Raw genomic sequence first — 27043 nt, forward strand, 5'->3', positions numbered from 1 at the left:
AATTGAGTTGTTACTTTTTATATAAAGTTTTGTGATCGGACCCTCCTAACTGTTGATATTAAAAGCAACATCTCAACTTCCCAAGATGAACGATCAGGAAACACCGAACTGTGTGAAAGATGGTTTCAGCCCTGAACAGATTTCCCTTTAAAACATTCCTGAAGTGTGTTTCTGTCTGAAGGGAGCAGCGCCTCTTTCTTCAGTTGAGCCAGTTTAACAAATAACATCCTCAATAACATATTTTAGAAAAAAACAGAAGTCCCTGCTCCATTCTCCCATCTAATTCGCATTAAATGAATGAATGAGAAATTAATCAGGAACAAGTTTTATCTCCTCCTTTGCTCCTATCCTGTGATTGGTTCACGTTCAGTCCGGCCTCGGGTCACCATGGGCTGATTTTCCAGGTGCCCGGCAGAGAGCAATAATCGGCCATTGCGAATGTGTTAACCCTTTCCTGAGCTGAACTGTGTGTTCGATCAGTCTTTGATCAGTTCAATAAATTGTACCGGGCACAAAACAGTTCAGTGAGTAAAAAGAGCCACTGTTACAGTTAAAAATAAATGCATATGGAGTGAGAACGGACAGTTTCCCACCCCTGTTAACTAAATATCAAATTTTAACATGTGGAGCAGGCAGCGCTGGAGTCGGATGGTGTAAATCTCCAGAGTTCGTGTTCCTGCTTTCTGTCCCGGAACCGCTTTAAAATGTGTCTGTGGGGAGATTGGTGGGGTATGAATGGATGAACCCTGCAATTACCGGTGTAAAATAGCCGGCCTTCAGTCAGTGTCTGCGCGAACAATTAGTGAATTGTTCCATCCGCGAGGAATCGAGAGTTCCGTACGCCAGGGGAACATATCTGATCGCGGGAAATCGGCTTTAGAAAAGAGGAAGGGGCATAAAAAATTAATTAAAAAACAAATTGTCACAAGATCAACCTTACCTTGATACCGCAAGGATTTTTCATCCCTCAATGTCCGTGTCGATTTTGCAAATTATATCCTTGTCATTTCATTGCAATCAATCGAGTACACGTCCTTTGCTTCCTTTTAGCAGTTCACAACTTGGGAATTTGATCTGATCCTTGTTATGTGAGAGTCAGAGCTCCGCCCTCCGTGAAAGCTGCTGTCAGACATCAGGATGGATTTCAACACAAACATTCCACATTTGTTTCAGAACAGGGAGCGGCCTTTCTGGTTGAATCAATTCGAACCGGGTTGACAATTCGCTGCAAAGTCAATTGTGAACAAAGTCAGCTATAAATTTTACTTTTCCTCTTCTTGTTCCGGGGAAGTTCAGTAAAACGGATACTTTGTCAGAAATAAATTGTTACATTTGTATCAGTGTCATTGTTTACTGAAGACCCATCGATTTTCTAATGTTTACGCTTCCACCCTGGGGCCAAGAGCGAGTGTTTCGTCAGTGAGCTGAGGAGAGGCTGTTTCTGGAAGTGAGGACATTAACCATTTAACCGCCGAATTAAACTATCACCTCAATCACTGGGGGAATGAGTACTGCGTTTCAACAGTTACATTTTTCAAAGTAAATATTCAGCAGTTACACCAGTTACATTGTTAAATCCGGAAAAGGAACATTCCTCGTATAACGATTGGATTTCCCTCATTTTGATGCGGTTCACAGACGGTAATGATTAGCCCCTCCCCGGGTTGGAAGTTTCCGAAGAGAGAAAGTGTTTGATGACAGATTGTGGTGATAATTCCGAGGGACGGATTGTTGTGATCAATCCCAGGGACAGATTGTGGTGATAATTCCGAGGGAAGGATTGTTGTGATCAATCCCAGGGACAGATTGTGGTGATAATTCCGAGGGACAGATTGTTGTGATCAATCCCAGGGACAGATTGTGGTGATAATTCCGAGGGACAGATTGTTGTGATCAATCCCAGGGACAGATTGTGGTGATAATTCCGAGGGGCGGATTGTTTTGATCAATTCCATGGACAGATTGTGGTGATAATTCCGAGGGACGGACTGTTGTTTTCAATCCAAGGGACAGATTGTGGTGATAATTCCGAGGGGCGGATTGTTGTGATCAATCCCAGGGATAGATTGTGGTGATAATTCCGAGGGGCGGATTGTTGTTTTCAATCCAAGGGACAGATTGTGGTGATAATTCCGATGGACGGATTGTTCTGAGCAATCCCAGGAATAGATTGTGGTGATAATTCGGAGGGACGGATTGTTGTGATCAATCCCAGGGACAGATTGTGGTGATAATTCCGAGGGGCGGATTGTTGTGATCAATCCCAGGGACAGATTGTGGTGATAATTCCGAGGGGCGGATTGTTGTGATCAATCCCAGGGATAGATTGTGGTGATAATTCAAAGAGACTGATTGTTGTGATCAATCCCAGGGATAGATTGTGATATTTCCCTTTTTCTCTCTATTTCCCCCCTTGTTTTTTGTCCAGGATTGAGGATTCATTCGGGACGGAGACACAGCCTGAAGCGGAGGAAATAAACAATCCCCAACATTTATATTCATGTGAAATCTCCTTCCACTGCTTGTTTTAATCTATCGCTGATTGAAGCGGAGTTTTATTCATTCTAACAAAAACCTTCAACGAACGAATCATTTCATTAAATACATTGTTAAATGGACAATTTGGGTCAATTCTGGGTTTTCATGGAGTCAGAGTGCATTAATTGAAATTTCCATAATGATAAAAGAATTCCATATGCAATTTCATAGAATTATATAGAACGTGCAGCACAGAAACAATTCATTCGGCAGAAAAGGTCCATGCTCCACACGAACATCCTCCCTTCATTTACCCCTATCAGCATATCCCTCTATTCCTTTCGCCTCAATGACTTTATTTAGCTTCCATTAAATGCTAGTCGCCTCAACTACTCCTTGTGGCAGTGAGTTCCACATTCCAACCACTCTCTGGTTAAAGACATTCCTGCTGAATTCCATATTATATTTATTGGTGACTATCTTATATTTATGGTCCCGAGTTCTGGTTTCATCTTCTCTCCGTCCAACGTGGCAAACCCTTAGATAATCTTAAAGACCTCTCACAGGCCACCACTCCATCTTCCTTTTGCAAGGGAAAAGAGCCCCATGTTGCTCAATCTTTCCTGATAGGTATAACTTCACAGTTCTGGTGTCGTCCGAGCAGTTATTTTTTGCACTTTCTCCAGTGCCTCTATGTCATTTTTATCATATGGAGACCAGAACTGTTCACAATAATCCAAGTGTGGCCTAACCGGGGTTCTGCACAAATTAAACTTAACTTCTCTGCTTCACAAGTCTGTCCTTCGAGAAAATACTCAGTGCTTGATTTGCTGTTTTATGGCCTTATTTACCTGCATCGCTACAGCTAGTGATTTCTATATCTGTACCACCAGAACCCTGTGCTCCTCTTCCCTATTTAGACACTTATTATCCAAGCAGTATGTGGCCCTTTTTTTAACAACCAAAATATAATACCTCACACTCATTAGATACAGAGAAGGCATTTCCTCTGATGGAGGAGTCCAGAACAAAGAGACACAATATTAAAATTAGCGCTCGGCTGTTCAGGAGTGAAATAATGACGCACTTTTTCGCACAAAGTTTACTGGAAATGTCGAATTCCTTCCTCCGATCCGTCATGGATTTTGGGTCAACTGAAATTTTGAAGACTGAAAGCGGCAGATTTTTTATTTAGGTAAGGTTATCAAGCGAAATGGATAAAGGGCAGGTAAATAGAATTCAGGTATAGAGCAGCCATGATCTAATTCAATGGGAGAACAGATTCGAGGGGCTGAATGGCCTACTCTTGTTCCTATGTTCGTGTCTGTGCTGGATTATGAATTCCGGCATTTCGTGAATGTTAAGGATAACCATAGATTCTGCACAATGGCATCATCACTGGATGGTTTGTACTTTGCTTTTAAATGGGTGTATCGTAGTATGACATTAAGTGCAGCAAAGGAGGAGTCCGTTCTGCCCTTGATGCCTGTGCTGGCACTTTGAAAGAGCTATCTAATTAGTCCCTTTCCCCTGCTCTTTCCCCATAGCCCTGTAAATTTTTCCCTTCAAGTTTTTATCCAATTCCCCTTTGAAAGTTATTATTGAATCTCTCATTTTGCCCCTCTTATTCCCTTTTCTTTAGATCTCCACTGTTCTTTCTGTATTCAGCCTGGTTCTCAACTGTATTATGAACCTTACATTCGTCGTAAGCCTCCGTTTCCTGTTTCATTATAACCTCTATCCCTTTAGTCATCCAGGGAACTCTAGCTTTGGGTGGCTTTCCTTTCTACTCGGTTGGATGTGCCTGCACTGTACCCGAACCAAATGTGCTGTGACTGGCTGGTTTTATTTAAGGCTGAGCTCCATCTGTTCTTAAGTTTTCTTATTCGTTCATGGGATGTGGGCAACGCTGGCAGGGCCTGCATTTATTGCCCATCTCGAATTGCCCTTGAGAAGGTGGTGGTGAGCCGCCTTCTTGAACTGCTGCAGTCCGTGTGGTGAACTTCGCAGAATTCCAGGGGAGAAAAGATCAGATAATCGGTGCGAGAGAATCGAAGGTAAACTTTCTTAAATATAGTTTCGGAAACACACCCACTGTTCCAACCTGTGTCCAGTCAGAATTAAACACTGAAACCCTGAATCCAATCTCCGATTTTATTTCGTGGATGGTTAAAAGTTCAGTACAAGAGATTCTGTATCTCGAGATTTTAAATACTAAGTTCCTGAATTTGATGATTTTTGTATCTGCCGGGATGCTAACCTGATGTGTCCAGGATTCTGGATAGCAATTGACCACCAACACCTCCCACCTCGCCGCTGAAAACCCACTTTATCAGAATAATCTTGTTCAGTGGATAAACAGTGAGACAGGTCAGGACATCGCACTCTCTGGCGCCGTTTTGGAGTCTCCGCCTCTGCCGGGCGAGTCACAGCAGTTCACCCGCACCCACCTGGCAGGACAAGGCAACACTTGTACAGAAGGTTGTTTTGATTAATATGTGAGTTTGACAGTGCAGTCCTTCTAACTGATCTGCTTCAACCGCAGCAGTGCACAAACACAGCCTGCCGGCTCCTGGCATTTTATTACTGCATTTTTAAGTTCCCTCTCTACCGTGCTCGAAATTGTGCCGAGATTGCATGCATTAATCCGGTCCGAAGGCAGATGATTATGGCCTGGATTGTTCCTGTCCGGCATTGCTTTCCTTTCATTCCTGTCGTCACTTGTTTAATGCATTATTTATTTAACAATATCAGGAGAGACTGAACAGGCTGTGGCTCTTTTCTCTATTAAGGAGAAGACTGATAGATGATCTGATGGATGTTATTTTTCATATTCGGAAGGGGTTCCTTAGGGTAAAACTAGAGAGCATGTTTCACCTTGACGGCAGTGCAAAACTAGAGGCCATGAATTTCAAATACTGACTGATGAAACCAAGATGGTATTCAGGAGAGACATCTTACTCAGAGAGTGGTGAGAATCTGCAACTCGTTACCACATGGAATGGTTGAGGCGAAAAGTGCAGATGCATTGAAGGGGAAGGCAGATAAATACATGAGGGGGCTAGCAATAGAAATATAAGTTGATAGGGTGCGATGAAATAGTGTGGGAGAACGCTCGTGTGGAGCATAAATCCAGGCAAAGACCTGTTGCGCAAATGAGCTGTTCCTGAATTGTAAAATTCTATGTAATTGAATGAATATTTTCATTACACCAGCTCTTTCATCAACACAGATATTGCCAGAATTATGAGCCCTATATTGAGCAGGGATACTGTCAGTAATAACAGGGTTATATTGAGCAGAGGTATTGTCAGTAATATCAGCCCTATATTAAGCACAGATTCTGTCAGTAATACCAGCTATATAATCAAAACAGTCGCCGTCAGTGTAAGAACCCGATAATTCTCACAAATACTGTCGTCATTAAGCTGCATAGAATCAGCATAGATACTGTCGATAATATCAGCTCCATAATCAGTAAAGATACTGTCAGTAACATCAGCTCCATAATCAGTACAAGCACTGTCAGTAATATCAGCGCTATATTGAGCACAGACACTGTCAGTAATATCAGCTCCACAAGCAACACAGATACCGTCAGTAATATCAGCGCTATATTGCGCACAGATACTGTCAGTAATATCAGCGCTATATTGCGCATAGACACATTGATTGTGAGGGAAAAATAGATTATGAGAGTGAACTTGCATGGAACATAAAAGCGGACTGTAAAAATTTAGACAAGCGGGCATATGGTATTGAGATGGAGGACAAGCCATGATCCTATTGAATGCAGAGTTGGCTCGAAGGGCCGAATGGCCTCCTCCTGCTCCTCTTTACCACAACTCTGTGACTCGGTTGCCTCGATTTCCACCTTCAGCAGGTGGTGTCAGATCGTCCGTCCATTACAATCCTGACACATTTTCACTTCTATTTACCTCGATTCCATTAAAAGTAATTGACAGAATATTATGGACTGATGGAATGCAATTTGCTAAAGTGCTCTCCCGGGGAGTGACGCTCCACCGCAAGTTCTACTGCCCGGATTGTGAGTCCGCTGAAGGCAGAATTAAACTCCGGTGATGAATGGGGGAGAACAAAACCCTCCACGGCCTTTGTTTCGCGCTCTCCACAGTTTGTTTGATTAGTTTCCCTGTTCGGATCTTAGACATTTTAACCATTTCAACATTTTTGTTCTTGAAATGTCTCTCATTTACTCCGCAGGGATTTTTTTCACCTCTCAGATCCTTAATTTCCTGAACTACATTCCAGTTCAGTCAAATCATGAAATTCCCTCAGACTCCTGGTTGTCGCCTCCGATCTGCCCTTTTCCCAGTTCCACTAAAAGAGTTTCATTTTCTTTTCGGTCCACTCAAGAGTTGTATCCGAACCATTACCCTGTCCTTTGTGCAGATACTGACGGATCCGCTGGGCATTTTCACCACTGCCTTTCATTGTTTCAGATTCACTATAATTGCAGTTTGATACATTTCTTCACCGTTTGGCCTGTTTCTGTTCTGTTACCTTCTATGATTCTAATTTCTAATATCCTGTTAGTTCTGTGATGTTTAAATAATCCAAACTCTTCCCGTTCCCCTCCCACTTACCCGATGTTCTTGTCCACTGAAATGTCTTTCGAGTGTTGACAATGTGCTGACTCCGTCCATCCCTTCTTCAACTGCCTGTTCTGGTCTGTCCCGGTAGAATTTCCTCAACTGGAACAGTTGGTAACCGTCGCACTTTGTCAAGACCTCAGTGATCGCAGTGTTCGGTCTGTGAACAACAATGGAGAAAACTAAACACATTATCGACCTTCTATCCGGGCGGTTACATTTCCTCTTGCACCAAACGGTTGACGCCTCCTGTGAGCCACGTTATCAAATACCTTCTGAAAACCCATATATACCGCAGGTTTTACAATCCATTGATCTATATAGTCACGTCTCAAAAAGGCTGTATCATATTTGTCAAAGACAATGTCAAATGTCTACAGTTAATCCGTTCCAGCCATGACTGAATCTTAAATGATTCGGCGTGAAATTGCAGATTCGAGAAGTTTGCCCACAAATGACGTTGTCTAATTGGTCTCTAGTTATCTGATTGCCACATTCTCCCTGTTTTAACACAGACATTACTTGGTCTCTTTCAGTCCACCTGGATATTTTCATTAACAATTGTGTTGTCAAAAATTGTGAGTTTTGAAAAATTGTGGTCAGAGTACCTCAGATCTGCCCTCTCACTTCCTTTTCACAGCCTCGGGTGCGTTATCTCTGAGCTCAGTGATTAATCCACCTCGGCTATTAAATTCAGAGCCAAATCCTTCTCCACAGTTGTCTCGAAATATGGCTCCACATCCTCCTCAGTCTCGCTGAAGATGCTGTATCGACACCTTTGTATGGAATACTTTTACTGCAGCTAGTTTGTTACTGTGATACCTTGATTCATTGAAACCAACATTTTCACATCTGCCATCATTTTTAGAAACTGAAGAAAATAATTTATATCGTCCCAAAAGTTCATCCAATCCAACCCTGTCTGATAGATACCAGATCACATCCCTCAAGAGTCTGACTTTCCAAACGTGTTTGGAATGATTTGAGATTCACAGGCATAACACACAATCTGAACTCCAATTCACTGGAATGTTGACACGTTCTCGTTTTTTTAAATTTTTAGATATCAAGTTACATCTTCTGTCACTACTTCAAATACCTCCTTCCTTTTTTCTTGGTGATCTCTTTTCACTATTTCATAAATCATCTGTTCCTGCTCCAACAGTTTTATTATTTCCACTCTCTAGTCTCAGATCCGGATATTTCACACGCTCCAGTCTTATCAGGTGAAACCCTCCCACTGCTCCATATACCCAGTCTGTCAAACCGTTTTTGCTGGTTGGTTCAGATCGTAACCGTCCCTTCCCTTCTTCCTGAACTCACCCTAGTGTCCCAAGAACATGAACCCTTCACTCCTGCTCCAGCCCCGCTGCCACAAATTCACCAGACTCATGTTGTCCTCAGTAAGGGCCCAGTGCAAAACAATTCGGAGATCACCACACTGTGGCCTTGTTTTTCAGTACAGAACTCAAATCTTAATATTCCTTTTAAAAACGTAATTATAACCGTGTTATTGATTCCGACCATGACTATTTTCCGCTCTCCTTTCCTTTCCAGAGATGGTCACACCTGTTCCAGGAAGTTCTTCCCTCTGGCACCAGGGCGGCAACGTATCATTTGGACCTGCTCACGGCTGCAGAAGAGTCTGTTTATTCCCCTGACTATAGAATCTCGCACCACTCTCGCTCTCCTATTCCTGTGCCCCACATGCCTCTCACCTCTCTCCCGCTCGGCCTGCCTCCCACTGCTCCCTGGTTTCAAGCTGTTACTCAGGAAGACCAATCTGCGTGACTGTTTCTATTCGCCTTACAGTCCATAACATCAGGTGTCTATTGGACAGTTCCAGTCATGAGATTCCTCCAACTGTGTCTGCACTGGCCCGGTAGAAGTTCACTCACTTTCGTTTATCTGCACTCTATATGCTCGGTTTCTTCTTCTTGTTTGAGCAATAGGATCTTGTTCATGATCTGGACCGTTTATCAGGACACAATTGATATTTGAAAGATTGTTCTTAGCCTACCGGTTTCTATTCTCATTCTTGTTGAAGATGTTGGATCTTCACCCCTGTTTGGACCTTCAGCCTCGGTGGTGACAGGCGTTCCAAGATTGTGATGCTCTGTAATAAATATATTAATAGGAGGGTTAGACTGAAATATTAAAATGAGAAGGAGCAACGTTGCCTTGTTAAAAGTGATATCAAGTCCCTCCTTCCCCATTAGTACAACAGGTGTTAGCTCTAGGATCGAGCATTTTCCGACTGTTACGATCAACTCTCCACATCAGGTGCGGCGCAGACAGCTGCCCAGTGAAACCCAATGAGTCCCGCTGATCTCCACAACCCAGTTCTCGACGGCCGAGATTCTGCACTGGGAGCACCATTTAGTAAGATTTACTTACGGTGCAGGCCAGCACCAGACTTATTCCTGAGGAAGTGAATATTCTGGAGGGCAATATGGAGCGAGGTGATGAATTAAATGATCCTTCACTCAGTTTTACCCAGTCTGGCGCTTTTGTATTATTTTATTCACAGATTTGTTTTTTAAATATTTTTGATTTGTTGAGTTTTGATATTAATTTCTGTTATTTTATGAACCTGATATCTATCTACACACCCAAATGGAGCTTGGTATGATTTCTCTGCTCTCGATGGGTACTGACATTGTCCGTATGTTCATGGAGATGTGTTTTGGTTGGTGCTTCCATTTGGATATATTTACCATATCTCTCATGGTATCAGGACCTGATTAATGTTGGAGGTGAGGAATTTTCCACCGTTCTACGAATATTAACACTAATGTATAATGTTATGAATTGTGTAACTTTAAACAGGTGCTGCACATTGATTGTTGTACTGTTTGTAGGGGTCTTACAATCTCAGAAAAAAGCACAAATATATAAGTTGTAGATTCGACGGCAATTTTACAATCATAATAGTCCACTTGTGCGTGTGCCTCCCTCTGTGTGCGCACAGGCAAGAGCAACTAATCAAACTATTAGTCAGTCACTGTATTATCGTTACCACACTGTGGAAATGTAAAAACGATTAATCTCAGTCAGTAATTTCTTCAAACTAGTTGAAGTTATTCGCTGACACTAGTGTCAGATTAAATTGTGAAGTTGCTCTTTTTGCGAAATTATTGATGGACTTTCCTAACTTTTTATAATTTCAATAGTTACTTTTTATATAAGGTTTAATGATGGACCATCCGACCTGTTGGTATTTTCAGTCGATGCTTTTTATATAGAGATTGGTGATGGTCACTCCGAGCTGTTTGTTATATGAGCAGTTACTTTTTAAACAAAAAATAGTGATGGACCCTCCTCCTTGTTGGTATTTTGCGGAGTTACTTTTTATATTAATATAAGTGATGCACCCAATACCTGGTGGCAATTTCAGTAGTTACTTTTTATATAAAGATTAGTGATGGATCCTTCTGCCTGTTGGTAATTTCAATACTTAATTTTTATTTAAAGATTAGTGATGGACGCACCTACCTGTTGGTAAATTGAATTGTTATTTTTTATAAAAAGTTTAGTGTGGACTCTTCTGCCTGTTGGTAATTTCAGTAGTTACTTTTTTGGATAAAGATTAGTGATGGATGCTCTGACCTGTTGGCATTTTCAGCAGTGACTTTTTATATCAAGATTAGTGATGGAGTCTCCTTCCTATTGGTAATTCCAGTTGTTTCTTTCATTCAAAAATTAGTGATGGACACTCGTACCTGTTGGTATTCTTAGTGGTTACTTTTTATATAAAGTTTATCGTTGGACCCTCGTCAATGTTGGTAATTTCAGTCCTTACTTTTCATATAATGATTAGTGATGGACCTTCCTAATTGTTGGTAATTTCGGTGTTTACTTTCTTTAAAAAGATCAATGATGGACCCTCTACCTGTTGGCAAATGCAGTAGTTATTTTTTATATCAAAATTAGTGTTGCCAATTTCAGTAATTACTTTTTATATAAAGATTAATGATGGGCCATCCTCCCTGTTGGAAATGAAAGTGGTTACTGTTTAGTCAAAGATTAGTGATGGACCCTTCTCCCTGTTGGTAATTTCAGCATTTGCTTTTTCTATAAAGACGAGTGATGGATCCTCCTCCATGTTGTTAATTTCAGTCGTTACTTTTTATATAAAGATTAGTAATCGACCCTCCTACCTGTTGGTAAATTGAGTTGTTACTTTTTATGTATAGACCAGTGATGGACCCTCATACCTGTTGGTAATTTCAGTAGTTACTTTTTATATAAAGATTAGTGATGGGGCGACCTACTGCTGGTAAATTGAGTGTTACTTTTTATATAAAGTTTTGTGATCGGACCCTCCTAACTGTTGATATTAAAAGCAACATCTCAACTTCCCAAGATTAACGATCAGGAAACACCGATCTGTGTGAAAGATGGTTTCAGCCCTGAACAGATTTCCCTTCAAAACATTCCTGAAGTGTGTTTCTGTCTGAAGGGAGCAGCGTCTCTTTCTTCAGTTGAGCCAGTTTAACAAATAACATCTTCAATAACATATTTTCGAAAAAAACAGAAGTCCCTGCTCCATTCTCCCATCTAATTCGCATTAAATGAATGAATGAGAAATTAATCAGGAACAAGTTTTATCTCCTCCTTTGCTCCTATCCTGTGATTGGATCACGTTCAGTCCGGCCTCGGGTAACCATAGGCTGATTTTCCAGGTGCCCGGCAGAGAGCAATAATCGGCCATTGCGAATGTGTTAACAATTCACTGAGCTGAACTGTGTGTTCGATCAGTCTTTGATCAGTTCAACAAGTTGTACCGGGCACAAAACAGTTCAGTGAGTAAAAAGAGCCATTGTCACAGTTAAAAATAAATGCATATAGAGTGTGAACGGACAGTTTCTCACCCCTGTTTAGTGAATATCAAATATTAACATGTGGAGCAGGCAGCGCTGGACTCGGATGGTGTAAATCTCCAGAGTTCGTGTTCCTGCTTTCTGTCCTGTAACCGCTTTAAAATGTGTCTGTGGGGAGATTGGTGGGGTATGAAGGGATAAAGCCTGAAATTACCGGTGAAAAATTGCCGGCCTTCAGTCAGTGTCTGAGCGAACAATTAGTGAATTGTTCCATCCGCGAGGAATCGAGAGTTCCGTACGCCAGGGGAACATATCTGATCGCGGGAAATCGGCTTTAGAAAAGAGGAAGGGGCAGAAAAAATTAATTAAAAAACAAATTGACACAAGATTTTTCATCCCTCAATGTCCGTGTCGATTTTGCAAACAATATCCTTGTCATTTCATTGTAATCAATCAAGTACACGTCCTTTGCTTCATTTTAGCAGTTCACAACTTGGGAATTTGATCTGATCCTTGTTATGTGAGTGTCAGAGCTCCGCCCTCCGTGAAAGCTGCTGTCAGACATCAGGATGGATTTCAACACAAACATTCCTCATTTGTTTCAGAACAGGGAGCGGCCTTTCTGGTTGAATCAAATCGAACCGGGTTGACAATTCGCTGCAAAGTCAATTGTGAACAAAGTCAGCTATAAATTTTACTTTTTCTCTTCTTGTTCCGGGGAAGTTCAGTAAAACGGATACTTTGTCAGAAATAAATTGTTACATTTGTATCAGTGTCATTGTTTACTGAAGACCCATCGATTTTCTAATGATTGCGCTTCCACCCTGGGGCCAAGAGCGAGTGTTTCGTCAGTGAGCTGAGGAGAGGCTGTTTCTGGAAGTGAGGACATTAACCATTTAACCGCCGAATTAAACTATCACCTCAATCACTGGGGGAATGAGTACTGCGTTTCAACAGTTACATTTATCACAGTAAATATTCAGCAGTTACACCAGTTACATTGTTAAATCCGGAAAAGGACCATTCCTCGTATAACGATTGGATTGCCCTCATTTTGATGGGGTTCACAGACGGTAATGATTAGCCCCTCCCCGGGTTGGAAGTTTCCGAAGAGAGAAAGTGTTTGATGACAGATTGTGGTAATAATTCCGAGGGGCGGATTGTTGTGATCAATCCCAGGGACAGATTGTGGTGATAATTCCGAGGGACGGATTGTTGTGAACAATCCCAGGGACAGATTGTGGTGATCAATCCCAGGGACAGATTGTGGTGATAATTCCGAGGGACGGATTGTTGTGATCAATCCCAGGGACAGATTGTGGTGATAATTCCGAGGGACGGATTGTTGTGAACAATCCCAGGGACAGATTGTGGTGATCAATCCCAGGGACAGATTGTGGTGATAATTCCGAGGGGCGGATTGTTGTGATCAATCCCAGGGACAGATTGTGGTGATAATTCCGAGGGACGGATTGTTGTGAACAATCCCAGGGACAGATTGTGGTGATAATTCAGAGGGACAGATTGTTGTGATCAATCCCAGGGACAGATTGTGGTGATAATTCCGAGGGGCGGATTGTCATGATGAATCTCTGGGACAGATGGTGGTGATAAATCAGGGGGACGGATTGTGGTGATCAATCCAAGGGACAGATTGTGATGATAATTGCGAGTGGCGGATTGTTGTGATCAATCCCAGGGACAGATTGTGGTGATAATTCAGAGGGACGGATTGTTGTGATCAATCCCAGGGATAGATTGTGGTGATAATTCAGAGGGACGGATTGTTGTGATCAATCCCAGCGACAGATTGTGGTGATAATTCCGAGGGACGGATTGTTGTGATCAATCCCAGGGATAGATTGCGGTGATAATTCCGAGGGACAGATTGTTATGATCAGTCCCATGGACAGATTGTGGTGATAATTCCGAGGGGCGGATTGTTGTGATCAATCCCAAGGACAGATTGTGGTGATAATTCGGAGGGGCGGATTGTTGTGATCAATCCCAGGGACAGATTGTGGTGATAATTCAAAGAGACTGATTGTTGTGATCAATCCCAGAGATAGATTGTGATATTTACCCTTTTCTCTCTAATTCCCCCCTTGTTTTTTTACCAGGATTGAGGATTCATTCGGGCCGGAGACACAGCCTGAAGCGGCGGAAACAAACAATCCCCAACATTTATCTTCATGTGAACTCTCCCTCCACAGCTTGTTTCAATCTATCGCTGATTGAAGCGGAGTTTTATTCATTCCAACAAAAAGCTTCAAACGAACAGTACATGTCATTAAATACATTGTTAAATGGACCATTTGGATCAATTCTGGGTTTTCATGGAGTCAGAGTGCATTAAATGAAATTTCCATAATGATAAAAGGATTCCATATGCAATTTCATAGAATTATATAGAACGTGCAGCACAGAAACAGGTCATTCGGCAGAAAAGGTCCATGCTCCACACTAACCTCCGCCCTTCATCTACCCCTATCAGCATGACCCTCTATTCCTTTCGACTCAATGACTTAATTTCGCTTCCTTTAAATGCGAGTCGCCTCAACTACTCCTTGTGGCAGTGAGTTCCACATTCCAACCACTCTCTGGTTGAAGACATTCCTTCTGAATTCCATATTGGATTTATTAGTGACTATCTTATATTTATGGTCCCGAGTTCTGGTTTCATCTTCGCTCCGTCCACCCTCGCAAACCCTTAGATAATCTTAAAGACCTCTCACAGGCCACAACTCCATCTTACTTTTGCAAGGGAAAGGAGCCCCATGTTGCCCAATCCTTCCTGATAGGTATAACTTCTCATTTCTGGTGTCGTCCGAGTCGTCATTTTTTGCACTTTCTCCAGTGCCTCTATGTCAGTTTTATAATATGGAGACCAGAACTGTTCACAATAATCCAAGTGTGGCCTAACCGGGGTTCTGTGCAAATTTAAGTTAACTTGCCTGCTTTATAAGTCTATCCTTCGAGAACAAACTCAGTGCTTGATTTGCTGTTTTATGGCCTTATTAACCTGCATAGCTACAGCTAGTGATTTCTATATCTGTACCACCAGAACCCTCTGCTCCTCGATCCTATTTAGACACTTATTCTCCAAGCAGTATGTGGCCCTCTTTTACCAACCAAAAAATAATACCTCACAATCATTAGATACAGAGAAGGCATTTCCTCTGATGGAGGAGTCCAGGACAAAGAGGCACAATATTAAAATTAGCGCTCGGCCGTTCAGGAGTGAAATAGTGACGCACTTTTTCGCGCAAAGTTTACTGGAAATGTGGAATTCCTTCCTCCGATAGGTTATGGATTTTGGGTCAACTGAAATTTTGAAGACTGAAAGCGGCAGATTTTATTCAGGTAAGGTTATCAAGCGAAATGGATAAAGGGCAGGTAAATAGAATTCAGGTGCAGAGCAGCCATAATCTAATTCAATGGGAGCACAGATTCGAGGGGCTGAATGGCCTACTCCTGTTCCTATGTTCGCATATGTGCTGGATTATGAATTCCAGCATTTGGTGAATGTGAAGGTTAACCATAGGTTCTGCACAATGGCATCATCACTGGATGGTTTGTACAGTGCCTTGAAATGTGTGTATTGTAGTATGACCGTTCGTACAGCACAGCAGAGTCCATTCTGCCCTTGATGCCTGTGCTGGCTCTTTGAAAGAGCGATCCAATTAGACCCTTTATCCTGCTCTATCCCCATATACTTTATATATAAAGATTAGTGATGGACCCGACGACCTGTTGGTAATTTGACTTTGTACTTCATGTATAAAGATTAGTGATGGACCCTCCTACTTGTTGGTAATCTCACTTGCAACCTTTGAAATAAAAGTATAGGACCCTCCTTCCTTTTGATAATTTCCGTGGTTACTTTCCATATGAAAATTAATGATGGGCCCTCCTCCATGTTGTTAATTTCAGTAGTTACTTTTTATTTAAATTTTAGTAATGAACCCTCATACCAGTTGGTAAATTGAGTTGTTACTTTTTATATAAAGATTAATATGGACTCTTCCACCTGTTGGAAATTTGAGCAGTTACTTTTTAGAAAAAAAATTGTGATGGACCCTCCTCCCTGTTGGTAATTTCAGCTGTTACTTTTTTAATAAAGATTAGTGATGGACCCTCCTTCCTATTGGTAATTCCAGTTGTTACTTTTATATAAAAATTAGTGATGGACACTCCTACCTGTTGGTAACATTAGTGGTTACTTTTTTTATAAAGTTTATTGTCGGACCCTCCTTCATATTGGTAATTTCAGTCGTTACTTTTTATATAACGTTTAGTAATGGACCCTCCTTCCTATTGGTAATTCCAGTTGAAACTTTTGTATAAAAATAGTGATGGAAAATCCTCCCTGTTGGTAATCTTGGTGGTTACTTTTTATATAACGTTTATTGTTGGACCCGCTTCCATATTGGTAATTTCAGTGGTTACATTTTATTTAAAGATGAGTGATGGACCTTCCTTACGGTTGGTAATTTCTGTGTTTACTTTCGATAAAAAAAAATCAATGATGGACCCTCTACCTGTTGGTAAATGCAGTAGTTACTTTTTTGTATAAAAATTAGTGTTGGTAATTTCAGTAATTACTTTTTATATAAAGATTAGTGATGGACCATCCTCGCTGTTGGTAATGTAAGTGGTTACTGTTTATATATAGATTAGTGATGGACCCTCCTCCCCGTTGGTAATTTCAATCGTTGCTTTTTATATAAAGATTAGTAATGGGGCCCTCTAACCTGTCGGTAATTTCAGTAATTAGTTTTTATCTAAAGATTAGTGATGGACCCTCCTACCTGTTGGTAAACTGAGTTGTTACTTTTTATGGAAAGATTAGTGATGGACTCTCCTCCCTGTTGGTAATTTCAGTGGTTACTTTTGATATAAAGATTAGTAATGGGGCTACCGACTGCTGGGAAATTTAGTTTTTTTTTAATTTAAAGTTTTCTGATCGGACCCTCCGAACTGTTGATATTAAAATTAACATCTCAAATTACCAAGATTAACGATCAGGAAGCACCGATCTGTGTGAAAGATGGTTTCAGCCCTGAACAGGTTTCCCTTTAAAACATTCCTGAACTTTGTTTCTGTCTGAAGGTTGCGGCCTTTCCTTCTTCAATTGAGCCAGTTTAACAATTAACATACTCAATAAAATATTTTCGAGAAAGCAGAAGTCCCTGCTCCATTCTCCCATCTAATTCGCATTAAACCAATTAATTATAATTAATCAGGCACACGTGTTCGCTCCGACGTTGCTCCTATCCTCTGATTGGATCACGTTCAGTCCTGGCCTCGGGTAACCATTGGCTGATTTTCCAGGTGCCAGACGGAGAGCAAGAATCGGCCATTGCGAATGTGTTAACCCTTTCCTGAGCTGAACTGTGTGTTCGATCACTCTTTGATCAGTTCAATAAATTGTCCCGGGCACAAAACAGCTCAGTGAGTAAAAAGAGCCAGTGTTACACTTAAAAATAAATGCATATAGAGTGAGAACGGACAGTTTCGCACCCCTGTTTACTGAAATTGAAATTCTAACATGGGGTGGAGGCACCGCTGGACTGGGATGGTGCAAATCTCCAGAGTTCGTGTTCCGGCTTTCTCTCCTGTAACCGCTTTAAAATGTGTCTGTGGGGAGATTGGTGGGGTGCATCAAGGGATAAGCCCTGAAATTCGCTGTGTGAAATACCGGGCCTTCAGTCAGTGTCTGAGCGAACAATTAGTGAATTGTTCCATCCGCGAGGAATCGAGAGCTCCCGACGCCAGGGAACATATCTGACCGCGGGAAATCGGCTTTAGAAAAGAGGAAGGGGCAGAAAAAGTTTATTAAAAAACAAATTGACACTATATTAACCTTACCTTGACCCCGCAAGTATTTTCCGTCCCGCAATGTCGGTGTAGATTTTCAAATTATATCCTTGTTATTTCATTGTAATCAATCGAGCACACGTTCTTTGCTTCATTTTAGCAGTTCACAACTTGGGAATTTGAACTGATCCTTGTTATGTGAGATTCAGAGCTCCGCCCTCCGTGAAAGCTGCTGCCAGACATCAGGATGGATTTCAACACAAACATTCCTCATTTGTTTCAGAACAGGGAGCGGCTTTTCTGGTTGAATCAAATCGAACCAAGTTGACAATTCGCTGCAAAGTCAATTGTGAACAAAGTCTGTTTTAAATTATACTTTTTCTCATCTTGTTCCAGGGAAGTTCAGTAAAACAGATACTTTGTTGGAAATAAATTGTTATATTTGCATCAGGGACATTGTTTACTGAAGATCCATCGATTTTCTAATATTTGGGCTTCAACCCTGGGGCAAAGAGCCAGTGTTTCGTCAGTGAGCTGAGGAGAGGCTGTTTCTGCAAGTGAGGACATTAACAATTTAACCGCCGAATTAAACTATCGTTGAGCATCAATCACCTCATTCACTGGGGGAATGAGTACTGACTTTCAACAGTTAAATTGATCACAGTAAATATTCAGCAGATACACCAGTTACGTTATTAAATCCGGAATGGACCATTCCTGGTGTAAAGATTGGATTGCTCTCATTTTGAGGGGGTTCACAGACAGTAATAAATAGCCCCACCCCGGGTTGGAAGTTTCCGAAGAGAGAAAGTGTTTGATGACAAATTGTGGTGTTAATTCCGAGGGGCGGATTGTTGTGATCAATCCCAGGGACAGATTGTGGTGATAATTCAGAGGGGCGGATTGTTGTGATCAAACACAGGGATAGATTGTGGTGATAATTCCGAGGGACGGATTGTAGTGATCAATCCCAGGGACAGATTGTGGTGATAATTCCGAGTGGCGGATTGTTGTGATCATTCCCAGGGACAGATTGTGGTGATAATTCAGAGAGACGGATTGTTGTGATCAATCCCAGGTATAGATTGCGATATTTCCCCCTTTCTCACGAATTCCACTCTTGTTTTTTGACCAGGATTGAGGTTTCATTCGGGCCGGAGACACAGCCTGAAGCGGCGGAAACAAACAATCCCCAACATTTATCTTCTTGTGAACTCTCCCTCCACAGCTTGTTTCAATCTATCGCTGATTGAAGCGGAGTTTTATTCATTCAAACAAAAATCTTCAAACGAACAGTACATATCATTAAATACATTGTTAAATGCACAATTTGGATCAATTCTGGGTTTTCATGGATTCAGAGTGCATTAAATGAAATTTCCATAATGATAAAACGATTCCATATGCAATTTCATAGAATTATATAGAACGTGCAGCACAGAAACAGGTCATTCGGCAGAAAAGCTCCATGCTCCACACGAACCTCCTCCCTAATCTACCCCGATCAGCATATCCCGCTATTCCTTTCGCCTCAATGACTTTATTTAGCTTCGTTTAAATGCCAGTCGCCCCAACTACTCCTTGTGGCAGTGAGTTCCACATTCCAATCACTCTCTGGTTAAAGACATTCCCGCTGAATTCCATGTTATATTAATTGGTGACTATTTTATATTTATGGTCCCGAGTTCTGGTTTCATCTTCTCTCCGACCACCCTCGCAAACCCTTAGATAATCTTAAAGACCTCTCACAGGCCACCACTCCATCTTCCTTTTGCAAGGGAAAAAAAGCCCCATGTTGCTCAATCTTTCCTGATAGGTATAACTTCTCAGTTCTGGTGTCGTCCGAGTAGTTATTTTTTGCACTTTCTCCAGTGCCCCTATGTCATTTTTATAATATGGAGACCAGAACTGTTCACAATAATCCAAGTGTGGCCTAACCGGGGTTCTGTACAAATTTAACGTCTCTGCTTTAAAAGTCTATCCTTCGAGAAAAAAACTCAGTGCATAACTTGCTTTTTTATGGCCTTATTAACCTGCATCGCAACAGCTAGTGATTTCTATATCTGTACCGCCAGAACCCTCTGCTCCTCTATCCTATTTAGACACTTATTATCCAAGCAGTATGTGACCCTTTTTTACCAACCAAACTATAATACCTCACACTCATTAGATACAGAGAAGGCATTTCCTCTGATGGAGGAGTCCAGGACAAAGAGGCACAATATTAAAATTAGCGCTCGGCCGTTCAGGAGTGAAATAGTGACGCACTTTTTCACACAAAGTTTACTGGAAATGTGGATTTCCTTCCTCCGATAAGTTATGGATTCTGGGTCAACTGAAATTTTGAAGACTGAAAGAGGCAGATTTTTTTCGGTAAGGATATCAAGCGAAATGTATAATGTGCAGGTAAATAGAATTCAGGTACACAACAGCCATGATCTAACAAAATGGTAGAACAGATTCGAGGAGGTGAATGGCCTACTTCTGTTCCTATGTTCCCAGATGTGCTGGATTATGAATTCCAGCATTTGATGAAAGTGACGGTTAACCATAGATTCTGTCCAATGGCATCAGCACTGGATGGTGTGTACGTTGCATTTAAATGGGTGTATCGTAGTTTCATAGTAGGTACAGCACAGGAGGAGTCCATTCGGCCCATGATGCCTGTGCTGGCTCTTTGAAAGAGCTATCCGATTAGTCCCTTTCCCCTGCTCTTTCCCCATAGCCCTCTAAATTTTCCCTTCAAGTTTATATCCAATTCCCCTTTGAAAGTTACTACTGAATCTATCTTTTTGCCCCTCTTATTCCCTTTTCTTGAGATCGCCTCTGTTCTTTCTGTATTCAGCCTGGTTCTCAACTGTATCATGAACCTTACATTCGTCTTAAGCCTCCGTTTCCTGTTTCCTTTTAACCTCTATCCCTTTAGTCATTCAGGGAATTGTAGCTTTGGGTGGCTTTCCTTTCTCCTCGGACGGATGTGTCTACACTGTACCCGAAACAAATGGGCTGTGACTGCTTGGTTTTATTTAAGGCTGAGCTCCATCTGTTCTTTATTTTTCTTATTCGTTCATGGGATGTGGGAATCGCTAGCAGGGCCGGCATTTATTGCCCATCCCTAATTGCCATTGAGAAGGTGGTGGTGAGCCGCCATCTTGAACTGCTGCAGTCCGTGTGGTGAACTTCGCAGAATTCCAGGGGAGTAAAGATCAGATAATCGGTACGAGAGATTGGAAGGTAAAGTTTGTTAAATATAGTTTGGTAAACACACCCACTGTTCCACCCTGTGTCCAGTCAGAATTAAACAGTGAAACCCTGTAATCAATCTCCAACTTTATTTCGGGGACGGTTAAAAGTTCAGTTCAAGAGATTCTGTATCTCCAGATTTTAAATGCTGAGTTCCTGAATTTGATGCTTTTTGTATCTGCCGAAATGCTAACCTGATGTGTTCAGGATTCTGGACAGCAATTCACCACCAAAGCGCCTCCCCCCCACCACCTCCTCGTCCCCGAAAACTCACGTTATCATAATAAACTTGTTCAGTCGACTAACAGTGAGACAGGTCAGGACATCGCACTCTCTGGCGCCGTTTCGGAGTCTCCGCCTCTGCCGGGCGAGTCACAGCAGTTCTCCCGCACCCACCTGGCAGGACAAGGCAACACTTGTACAGAAGGTTGAGTTTGACAGTGCAGTCCTTCTAACTGATCTGCTTTAAACGCAGCAATATACAAATACAGCCTGCCGGCTCCGGACATTTTATTAGTGCAGATTTAAATACCCCTTCTACCGGAATGTGCCGAGATTGCCTGCATTAATCCGGTCCTAAGGGAGAAGATTATGGCCTGGATTGTTCCTGTCCGGCAATAATTTCCTTTCATTCCTGGCGTCACTTGGTAATGCATTATTTCTGCAACAATATCAGGAGAGACTGAACAGGCTGTGGATTTTTTCTCTATTGGGGAGAAGACTGATAGATGATCTGATAGATGTTTTTTATATTCGGAAGGGGTTCCTTAGGGTAGACCTAGAGCGCATGTTTCACCTTGGGGGCAGTCCAAAACTAGAGACCATGAATTTAAAATGGTTACTGATGAAACCAAGGTTGGATTAAGGAGAGACATTTACTCAGAGAGTGGTGAGAATGTGCAACTCGTTACCACATGGAATGGTTGAGTCGAAAAGTGCAGGTGCATTTAAGGGGAAGGTAGATATATACATGAGGGGGCTAGCATTGAAATATAATTTGATAGGGTGCGATGAAGTATGTGGGAGAACGCTCGTGTGGAGCATAAATCCAGGCACAGACCTGTTGGGCAAAGTGGGCTGTTCCTGAGCTGTACAATTCTATGTTATTGAATGAAAATTTTTATTACACCAGCTCGTTCATCAATGCAGATAGTGTCATTAATATTAAACATATATTGAGCAGGGATACTGTCAGTAATATCAACCCTATATTGAGCAGAGATACTGTCAATAATAATAGCGCTATATTGAGCCCGGATGCAGTCAGTAATATCAGCGCTATAATCAGTACAGATACTGTCAATAATATCAGCTCTATAATCAGTACAGATATTGTCACTAATATCAGCTCTATAATTAGTACAGATACTGTCAATAATATCAGCTCTATAATCAGTACAGATACTGTCAGTAATTACAGCTCGATAATAAGTGCAGATACTGCCAATAATATCAGCTCCATAATCAATTCAAATACTGTCAGTAATATCAGCTCTCTAATAAGTACAGATACTGTCAATAATATCAGCTCTTTTATCAGCACAGATACTGCCAGTAGAGCAGCTCTACAAGCAACACAGATACGGTCAGTAAAAGATACTGGAAATTCAGCAAAGATACTGCTATTAATGGCAGCTCTATAATCCGCCCATAAACTATAGAAATAGAAGCTCTATAATCATTACAGATAATGTCATTCATAACAGCTCTATATTCAGAACAGATACAGTCAGTAAGAACAGCTCTACAAGCAACAATGACACTGTCAGTAATGTCAGCTGTATAATCATCGTAGATGTTGTCAGTAACATCAGCTCTGTAATCAGTACAGATAATGCCGGTAATATCAAATCTATAATCAGCACAGATACTGTCAGTGGTATCAACAATGTAAACAATAAATCCCCGCACTTTTCTTGCAGTATACAGCCAGCAGCTGTCAATCATAATTTCGCCCGTACCGGAGGGAAATACCGGGGAATTCAATGCACAATCCAGAAGGCTGCTGCTTGTCCAACTGATTTGTGAGAGTGCAATTTCCATTTGCTCACATTTTGTCATCGGACGTTGCTTTTCAAAGCTGCCGTTTATTTCACTGGTTGTTTCAGAATAAAGCTTTTATTGCAGCTGCGTTTTATCTGAGCATTTCTTCATCTTGCAACATTCAGTTAATGCAAAATAAACACAGGGGCTAGTTCAATATCCGGTGCAGGAATCAGTTGTTCGGCACTTTGGGTAATGCGTCTAACCGAGCTCCCCGTCCACTCTCCGCCCCTCCCCGACCACCTGGAGCCGTCGGCGCAGCTTTGAATTCAGCTTCCCCGTCTGTTACAGCAAAAAGGAGACTTTCGGCGGAGCTGAGATCTGCTCCTCGGTCCGAGTCCGTTGCAAAAGAAACAGGTAGAGAAAGTCCTTAGCGCACTTTGTTTTGCTTTGAATGGGGGTTTGAAACAACAAAATCGATTCCCAGCCCAGATTCTTCCGTTTCAGACAATGAATCTCATGAACAACTGTAACCTGCTAAAAGAAAAATCACTCACCTTCAAAGCAATGACTGTTCAGAGACCTCTGCAAGTTAATGTCAAATGGAAACAACATTAACTCTGAGAGAGTAAAGTGACACAAAGTAAAACAAAAGGAAAGATGCAGTGACACAAGGGAGGGATACCAAAGAAGTCTACAAAAAAGTAGAACATAGGCCTAAAACATCTGTAATCTTTGCAACAATGTATAACATATGCCTGAAACATCTGTAATTTCTGCAACATTCTGTAACATCGGCCGGAAAACTCTCTAATCTCGAAAACAATGAATAACATGGGCCTGAAACGTGTCTAATCTCAACAACAATGTGGAACCGAAACATGTCTAATCTCTACCACCATGCATAAAATAGACCTGAAGCATCTCTACCGTTTACAATAATGTATTTAGAAGAATGAGAGGTGACCTCATTGAAACATATAAGATTCTAAGAGGGTTTAACAGGGTCGATGCTGAGAGGATGTTTCCCCTGTCTGGAGTGTCTGGAACTACTGGACATAGGCTCAGGATCAGGGGTCAGACATTCAGGACTGAGATGAGGAGGAATTTCATTACTCAGGGGCTCATTAATGTTTGGGATTCTCTACCCAGCGGGCGGTGGATTCGCTGTCGCTGAATATATGCAAGGCTGAGATTAATATATTTTTGGACTCTAAAGGAATCAAGAGATATGGGGAAAGAGCGTGAGAGGGGAGTTGCGGTAAACGATCAGCCATGGTCTTATCGAATGGTGGACCAGGCTTGAGGTGCTGTTTTTTTCCTTTTCCTGCTCCTATTTCTTTCTAACATACATCTGAAACATCTGTCATATTAGGCCTGCGACACCTCTAATCTCCAAAACATTGTATAAAATAGATTTGACACTACTCCAACCTCTGCGACAATGTCTAAAAAAGTCCTGAAACATCCCTAGCCTCTAAAACAATGCAGAAATTAGGCCTGAAACATCTCGAACCTCTGCTACAATAACTGATATTGGCCTGGAACATCTCTAATCTCTACAGCAATGTATAAATTTGTCCTGAAATATCGAGAACCTCTGTTGCAATATCTAAAATAGGTCTGAAACATCTCAAATCTGTACAACAATGTATAAAATAGGCCTGAAACCGATAATAGGCCTGAAATAGGCCTGAAAATCCTCGAACCTCTGCTACAATGTCTAATATAGGCAATGTGTATTAGAGACGATAAAGTGGCGGAAGCAGAAAGCCCGAGAGTGGAGCGAAGGCGAGACACAGTTGGAGTCAACTCACCACAGGCAGAAATTGAAAGTGTGACAGGTCAGCAGGTCGGTGATTGGTTGGTGACTATTACTTTTTTTTCTTTCATTCTCTTATGGCAGGGGCTTAAATAAGAACTTAAATCAATAGATTCAACGATATAAATTAATGAGTAAATAAAACTAAGAATAGCTAGAGATTAAAGGCATGATAAGGTATATGAATAATTTCTGGTTCGACAAGCAATGACGGGGCAAGTGGTGTGTGGTAATTACAGCATGTGGGAGTTGGTGGAGAGCAGCATGATACCCGGAAACCACATCTGCAGTAAGTGTCTGCAGCTCGAGGAGCTTCAGCTCAGGGTTGTTGAGCTGGAGTCCGAGCTGCAGACTTTACGATGCTTCATGTCGGGGGAGAGTTACCCGAGCACTTTGATCCAGGAAGCAGTCGCACCCCATAGATTAGGTAGTAGTTTAGATTCATTCAGCGTTGAGGGAAAGATGTTGTGACTGCGAGTGAGGCAGGCATGTAGATCCAGGTTCTAGTGATGGAGGAGACTCAGCCCTTTAACTTGTCTAACAGGCATGAGGTACTTGGTACATGTATGGATGAGAGCAAGGCCTCAGGGAAGATGGGCAAACTGAGCACGGCACTGTGGTACAGGAGGCCATTCAAGTGGGAGGAGTAAAAAGGATTGTGGTAGTGATAGGTGACAATATAGTCAGGGTGATATATATTATTTCGTGCAGCCGCGACCGCGAGTCCCGAAGGCTGTGTTGCCAGCCCGGTGCCAGGGTTAAGGATATTTCCTCAAGGCTGGAAAATAACTTGGAGCATGAGGGGGAGGATCCAGTTGTCGTGATCCACGTAGCAACCAACGACATAGGTAGGACTAAGGATGAGGTTTGCTGAGACAGTTTGAGGAGCTAGTGTCTAAATTAATAAGCAGAACCTCAAAGGGAATAATCTCTGGAATGCTACCTAAGCCACATCCAAGTTGTTATCGGGACAGACAGATAATAGAGTTAAATGCGTGGCTTAAAGAGCGGTGTGAGAGGAAGGGGTTTCCTTTCATGAGGCACTGGCACCAGTACTGGGGAAAGAGGGAGCTGTTCCGACGGGACGAGCTACACTTGAACTGGACTGGGACCAGCGTCCTGACGATTCGAACAACTAGGGCTGTAGATAGGGCTTTAAACTAAAAAGGGGGAGGGATCAGGTCAAGGGAAATTTAGAAATCTAATTCGAAAAGTTAAGACAATAGAACAGTGTAGTGGCTTTGGGAATGATAAGCAGCGTGTGGCAGGAAGGGACAGAGTTTACGAATAATAGTGCAACAACAAGTAAGGTCAAAGCAGGAAAAATGGTAAAATGGCAAAATTAAAGGTTCTTTATCTGAATGCATGGAGAACTCGTAACAAGATAGATGAATTAATTGCACAAATAAAGATAAATTGGTTTGACCTAATAGCCATTGCAGAAATATGGTTGCAAAATGACCAAGGTTGGAAACGAAACATTCCAGGGTACATGACATTTAGAAAAGACAGGAAGAATGAAAAAGGAGAGGGTGTGTAGCCCTAATAATAAAGGATGACATTAGGACAGTGGTGAGGAAGGATATTGGCTCAGAAGATCAGGAAGTAGAATCAATTTGCGCGGCAATTACAAATAACAAGAGGCAGAAAACCCTGGCGGGAATAGTTTATAGGGCCCCTCGTAGTCGCAATACCGTTGGACAGAGTATTAACCATGAAATAATGAGAGCGTGTAACAAAGGAAATGCAATCATCATGGGGGACTTCAATCTGCATATAGACTGGGCAAATCAAATAGGCAAAGGTAGTTTGGAAGAAGAGTTCACGGATTGTATTCGAGATGGTTTCCTCGAGCAATACGTCATGGAACCAATCAGGGACCAGGCTATTTGAGACTTGTATTATGTAATGCGACAGGGTTAATTTGTAATCTCACAGTAAAAGAACCTCTGTGGATGAGTGATCATTATATGGGAGAATTCCGTGTTGAGTTTGAAAGTAACGTTCTGAAGTCAGAAACTGCAGACTTAAACTTAAATAAAGCCAATTGCATCGGTATGAGGGGCGAGTTGTCAAAGTTAGATTGGGAAATTAACATGAAGGGAGCAAATATATTATGAAAGTAAACGAGCAAGAAATATAAACACAGATTATAAGAGCTTTACAAGTATGTAAAAAAGAAGAGAGCAGCAAAAGTAATTGTGGGTTCCTTCGAGGCTGCGACAGGAGAAATGAGTCAAAGAGCGAATGAGTGAGAGAAA

At 41.7% G+C, this 27043-nt stretch overlaps 2 long non-coding RNA genes across 3 annotated transcripts in view; both read right to left on the bottom strand.

Annotated features, from left to right (window-relative positions):
• The window catches only part of LOC137313861 (uncharacterized), a 77271-nt gene extending 76001 nt beyond the window's left edge, over positions 1–1270 (bottom strand). For both annotated transcript variants that reach the window (XR_010961103.1, XR_010961102.1), the window contains exon 1: positions 941–1270. This is a non-coding gene — a long non-coding RNA (uncharacterized lncRNA). The remainder of the gene's footprint in view (positions 1–940) is intronic.
• Positions 1271–7084: 5814 nt separating this feature from the next.
• LOC137313896 (uncharacterized) lies at positions 7085–17876 on the bottom strand. The gene is made up of 3 exons (XR_010961108.1): positions 17786–17876; positions 9112–9207; positions 7085–7251 (listed from the first exon to the last, which is right to left on the bottom strand). It is a non-coding gene; the product is annotated as an uncharacterized lncRNA (long non-coding RNA).
• Positions 17877–27043: the final 9167 nt, after the last annotated feature.

This window comes from Heptranchias perlo, unplaced genomic scaffold (assembly GCF_035084215.1).
Source record: "Heptranchias perlo isolate sHepPer1 unplaced genomic scaffold, sHepPer1.hap1 HAP1_SCAFFOLD_49, whole genome shotgun sequence".
Taxonomy (NCBI): domain Eukaryota; kingdom Metazoa; phylum Chordata; class Chondrichthyes; order Hexanchiformes; family Hexanchidae; genus Heptranchias; species Heptranchias perlo.